Source organism: Netta rufina (assembly GCF_964035555.1).
Source record: "Netta rufina genome assembly, chromosome: 3".
Classification (NCBI taxonomy): Eukaryota; Metazoa; Chordata; class Aves; order Anseriformes; family Anatidae; genus Netta; species Netta rufina.
The window spans coordinates 114,296,356-114,302,351 of record NC_140125.1 but is presented as its reverse complement, the minus strand read 5'-3'; positions in this window follow the sequence as shown (position 1 = coordinate 114,302,351).

Below are 5,996 nucleotides of genomic sequence, written 5' to 3'. Positions count from 1 at the left end.
AACCACCGCAGCCTTTCTGTAAAAGTTTGGACACCACAGGACCTTCAATACAATTCTACCTTCTACAATTCTAACACTTCAGCTAGCTCAAGATAGTTCTGTTCCAGTCTGCACTGAAAGTTTAAAAGGTGAACTCTTTAAAAAAAATAGGTGGATAGCAGCAGGATGTTAGCACTAATTTAATTATTAGGTTTGTATTAGAAAACATTCACCAAGGTATTTGTCTATATTGGGGGGAAGAAGTAGGGAGTAGGAAGTCCTCTTAAATCTAACTAGCATGAACATTTCTAGGGAAGACCAAGCCAAAGATGATCTGTTGCAAGGGTTCCAAAAAGATCTGTGAGGCATCTCTCTTCAGATACTTCTGAAATTGTCTCTTCATCATCCCTGTAGCAGAACACCTCTACCAGTGAAAAGCAACAGTGAAGATATTTGTGTACGTGGCCATCAGACACATTGCCATCATACACCCCCCATACTTGAAGCAAAATTAGCTGCAGAGAGAGACCTGACCGTCCTCCTCAATCAATATTCTCAACCATGGTTTAACTGCTTGAATAGATACTAGAATCCCACTTGACTCAGAAGCAACCAATTTTGATATACTTTATGAAATTTGCTTTCTAGTGCTCTTTCCAAAACAGATGCTGCTAAGAGTTTGACTCTTTATAATGTCAACCAACCAGTTTCGGTACAGGGTTGTATCAGGGTCATACTGACCCGAATCCCATTACAATAATAAATTATTTCTCAGTGCCGACAGAGTCTAAATGACCTTTACAAATTATCAAGCTGGATAAATACGTATCTGCAAAAATATTATCCTTTGTTCTTGTTCAAGTTATGGGCTTTCCAGTGAGAGTGATATAACTGAACGTGCACACTACAGCAAAGAGCATGTAGCCATGCAAGAAGTTCCAAGTTGTTTGATGCATTGGTGCAGGTGATAAAAATATGGCTCCAAATTTACTTCATTGTGTGAAAATAGAAGATACTATACGAGATTTCTTTAAAAGCAAACAAATGTAATGCCTGTGAAAGAAAAAGGCTGGCAATTTGGAAGCCGAATGCTGACTTACAGATGGAAAGACCTATTAGATCATTCGTTTCCTCTCTTTGCCAAGACGGGAACAGTTCCTAAAGAACATTTCCTACTCTTCTGCCTAGTCTAATTTTAATAACGTAAGTACTGGAGTTTCTATCACTTTCCTTAAGATTCTCTTCCAGACAAACACAGCTTAAGCTCCGCAAATCCTCCTTTTTAAGAACAGCGTGGAGACTGGCATATAAAGACAGGGGGTATTAAGCCACAAAACTGGATTGAGACGGGGCGTTCAGTGCTGGGAGGGGTGTGGGTAGCTGAAGAACGAGCTGTCCATGGGGCTGATCACTGATCAACGTGCTAGCTGTAACAGGCACGCGTGTGATGCCTACGCAGCCACTCCTTGGCATTCATCTGCCCATAACCACGGCCTAGCTGGGTACATCAGCTAGACTCATAACGCAAGATTTATTGTTCTATTTTAGGTGCTTCGAGATGGGATGAATCATGCCTTGAAAGTGGCTGTTTCTCACTGCTGGCTTTGGAGAGAATCAGTAAGCAGGGTGAGATGTAGACAACCGTGGCGTGTATGCCTAGGGGTGTGTTACAGAGCTGAGGCTCAGCTCGGCTGCCCCCTGGGAGCTTGGGTGCTGCTTCATGTAGGCAGCCAACTGTGTGTACCTCACTGAGGCACGTTCATTTGGAAGATGAATCCCATCCATACAATTAAAAGTGGGATGAATCTCATTCTCTGTGATCATGTTTGCATAGCTACCCTCTGCGTGCTTGCCTTCCTTAGTCCTCTCCTGTCTTGCTTTACCCAGAAAAAGGTTGAGCCCAATGGTCTTGCTGGGAACAAGAGTAAAGTGACCTTCCACAAAAGTCTGGTTCTCTTCCCCCACTGCAGTGAACTCCAAGTCTCACAAAAGAGAAAGCTTGGGAGATTAATAAATCCTTCACCAACTCTGCTATCCCCATCTTGCTGGACTGCTGTGTTAGAACTGACAAGATTTGACTCTATACTACACAAGAGAAGGAGTTGCAAGAGCCATAAAGACCAAAAGAGCTGTTGACAACACTCCTGTGAGACTGTGACACTGAAATGTGGAAAAAAAGAGACACAGAGAGAAGCTGTGACTTCCCTGCCTGAACTCTTCTTAGTTTATTCTTCTAGTTAGAATACAGCCTGCGTAGAAAGGCCTGGGGCTTTACCTTTACATAATAACTTACATTATTTATTTATTTATTTTTAATTACCAAGCTTCTTAACAGTTTCCTTGAACGTATTTATTTAAACAATACGTTCATTAGGTCTTCACCTGGCACATACTACCAGAGCTCACCAGCAGAAGAGCGGGTTAAATCCCCTTCCGAGAGCAGCAACAGCTCGCAGGAGATATCGGCTGTCAGGAGGATGCTGATTTACATAGCGTGATCAGTAGATCTGCTCTGACAGATTACGTATTATGTATCTTTATAACTGTGCATCATTTTCACATTCTGTTCCAGTCAGCCTGTGACAGATAACTATTTTTTAAAATCAGATCTCAAGGAAAAGAAACGTCAATGTGGAGAAATAAATACATTACTCAAGCTTCTTGAAAGTATTCGAGCTAAATGATACATCAACTTAAATTGGTGAAATCATGGCGGGGAGCTTTAAATAGAAATGTTTTTGAAGTAGAAATATCACAAAGCATTAGAACATTTTATAAATCTGAGTTAAATTAGTATTAGAAAAATTATTACTGTTATGTTTTCATTACATATGGAGCTGAATCTGTCTTCCTTTGAAGTCACCAGGAATATTAACATCAATTTAATTAACTTGAAGCAAGATTTAGCCCCAGAAGGAGTTATTTTACCATGAATAAAGGAGAAAATGAAGTCTGAATCTCTGCTTTTCCAGCAAGGCACTCAACTCAGATCCACAGAGATACTGCGATACCTATCTCCCACTAGACAGGAAATAGGCAAGTAAATATATTTAAGAGCCTGGATCTCATTATCCCTGATTCATATTGAACACAAAAATATTCACCATTTCCCCAGACAGGTGAATAGTAGGTACAGCAATGGGAGAAAACAGCAATATAAAAAGAGTATTATAAAAAAGGGTAGCTCAACCTCTGCTGCTGTCAGGGCTGGATTTGGGTTTTCAAGGTTCGTTGAGAATGATGGGAACTTACTGCCACTATTTAATAGTTATGTTCTATCAACATAACTACGTGTTAGCTATTAATATACCAGCAGAGGATGGTGTTCAGTTCTGGACTTCGTTTGGTGCTTCCAACAACCACCTCCTCTGAAGAGACACAGACTGGCTGACTGGGATCACTCTACAAGACAGGGCCAGCAAAGGTGCCACCAGCCGAAATATTCAATTTAAACCGTGGGTGACATTCTGATCTTAGTTATACCAATGTTAATCGGAGGCACAGCGGTGCTAATAGGATCAGAATCTAGCTCAGTGTCCCTGTAAAGACTGTGGTCGCTCACTGGACTGTCTCAGATTACTAGCAGATTACTCCAGGTCTCAAAGAAAAACTATAGCATTGCCAGGACAGCTTTCAATTACCAGACTTTATTTTAGGCATTATATAGGTTTCTGCATGCCAAGGTGACACAGAAATATCACTGAAATGTTTTACCAGTTTCCAGAAAATTATACTAAGTGAGTGAAAAGAAACCCCCCGGCCCCAAATTGGATAATCTTTTTCAGAAATGAGATTGTGCCAAAAAAAACCCTCATTGTCTTTCATTTGCACTTTGTCTGTGCCTGGAACTTGATTTGATCCAGATATTATTTAAATTCTGTAATCACAACATAGCTCTAGTTTTTTTCATTTGTGTATTTCACAAGTCTTCCATTACTTGGAAAATTTTTTAAAGATAAACTGTGAACTGTGATCTTTCTCAATTTACTTTCCTCATGTATGGTGTTCAGGGAGGCGATTCTGTTCACACACAAGTTTCTGGCCCACTTTATTCCCTCCCACTCAAAAACCCGCTAAATGAACCATGGCAGGAGATTTTCCTTGAGATCCTAAAATGTTACCTCAATGGAGCCTGAGGTTCAAACTCAATTGCTACAGAATAAACCTTGCAGGGTGTCCAAGCTCTGCAGATTTCAAGGAACACAGACTCTTAGAGAATCAAGAAAAGGGCACAGCAAACTCTTCAGAGGTTCTCTGTCTCCTTGGTGGGCCTCACCTTGAATTCACCGAAGCTGTATTAAAAAGATTCTTTGTAGTCAGGGATCTCGGATTCTCCTTTGCTTTGAGCAAACACTGTAACTCCATAGCTGCTAAGGCTTTTTACTGATTTGCTTCAAACTTTCTAGAACAATTATACCATAGGACATAGAGATGTTATGTGATAGGAAACAGGAGATGCATTATCTTGGTGAACTGAGGAGTGGGTCCAAAGCTGGACCCCCTCCTCCAGGTGTGGCCTCACCAGTGCTGGGTGGAGGGGAAGGATCACCTCCCACGACCTGCTAGCAATACTTTGCCTCATGCAGCCAAGAACTGCATTTGTGTTCTTTGCAGCAAGGGCACACTGCTGGATCACGTCCAGCTTGGTGTCTACCAGGACCCCCAGAAAAGAGAAAAAGAAAAAGAAAAAGAAAAAGAAGAAGAAAAAGAAAAAGAAAAAGAAAAAGAAAAATAAAAATAAAAAGAAAAAGAAAAAGAAAAAGAAAAAGAAAAAGAAAAAAAGAAAAAGAAAAAGAAAAAGAAAAAGAAGAAGAAAAAGAAGAAGAAAAAGAAAAAGAAAAAGAAAAAGAAAAAGAAAAAGAAAAAGAAAAAGAAAAAGAAAAAGAAAAAGAAAAAGAAAAAGAAAAAGAAAAAGAAAAAGAAAAAGAAAAAGAAAAAGAAAAGGAAAAAGAAAAAGAAAGAAAAAGACAATCTTCCATGTGAGTAGTCTGTGATCTCAAGATGTCTGCTTAGCTGGCAAAACACACATCCTCCTTAGTGAAACATTTTCTGAGCATTTCAGTCATACTGAAGCAGAAGTGTCTGTATCAAATCCACATTCTAGGTTACTAGAATCCAGCTGCAACATCGTGTTGTTGTTGTGTTTTGTTATTGTTGTTTGGTTTTTAGTGATACTTTAAGCACCATTCGGAATGTAGATGAGGTGTCTGTGCTAAAAAAAAAAAAAAAAAAAAAAAAAGCTTTATCAGTAAAATACTTCCAGAAGACAGCAAAGCAGCTAAGTGGCCTTATTTTAAAGCAAAACAAAAATATCTTATACAGACTCTGCAATTTTGTGGAGCTGCTGGGATTGTTTTTTAACGTAATCTGTTTCTTATAACTACTATGGGTAAAAAAGCTACCACTATATAAGAAAGAATAATCCTGCAGCCACTTTAAGAAAGTGCCTGGTCAGAGTTCCTAGTGAGACTGGCAGTGTGGCTTCTTAGGGACTGTCTGGGCATCGGTGTCAGCAATCAGTAAGGTAAAAGCATTAAAAATATGTTCTCACTGCAAGCACAGACAGAGACCAATAATTTAGGAGACTTACATAAAAAAAAAAATGGATCTTCTAACCTCCATATTTAGCTTTTTTACCTATTTCTTTAATTTTGATTTTTACCTATCCAGTCACCACTGCTGGTTTGTCCTTGATGAGGATAAAATATTTCGATTCTGAATGCAGTCTTCATGAAATAAGCTACGAAAAGCAAGTAGCTGTGAATGAGACTACAGCATGATTACTCTACATAAATTTGGGAGCTCTTTAGTGGTACTCACCATCCCCACTAAATACACCTGGGAAAAGGACATTAAGAAAATTCTTGCAGCGGTGATCCAAGAAGAGGTCACCTTTTGCCAGGTGGAATATAAAAATAGATAAATTGTAAATCAGCCAAAGGTGCAGAATATCTACAGTTGTCTTAAACCTTTAACCGTAGCTATCACACCGATCACTTTACAACCTGCTTTGCCTA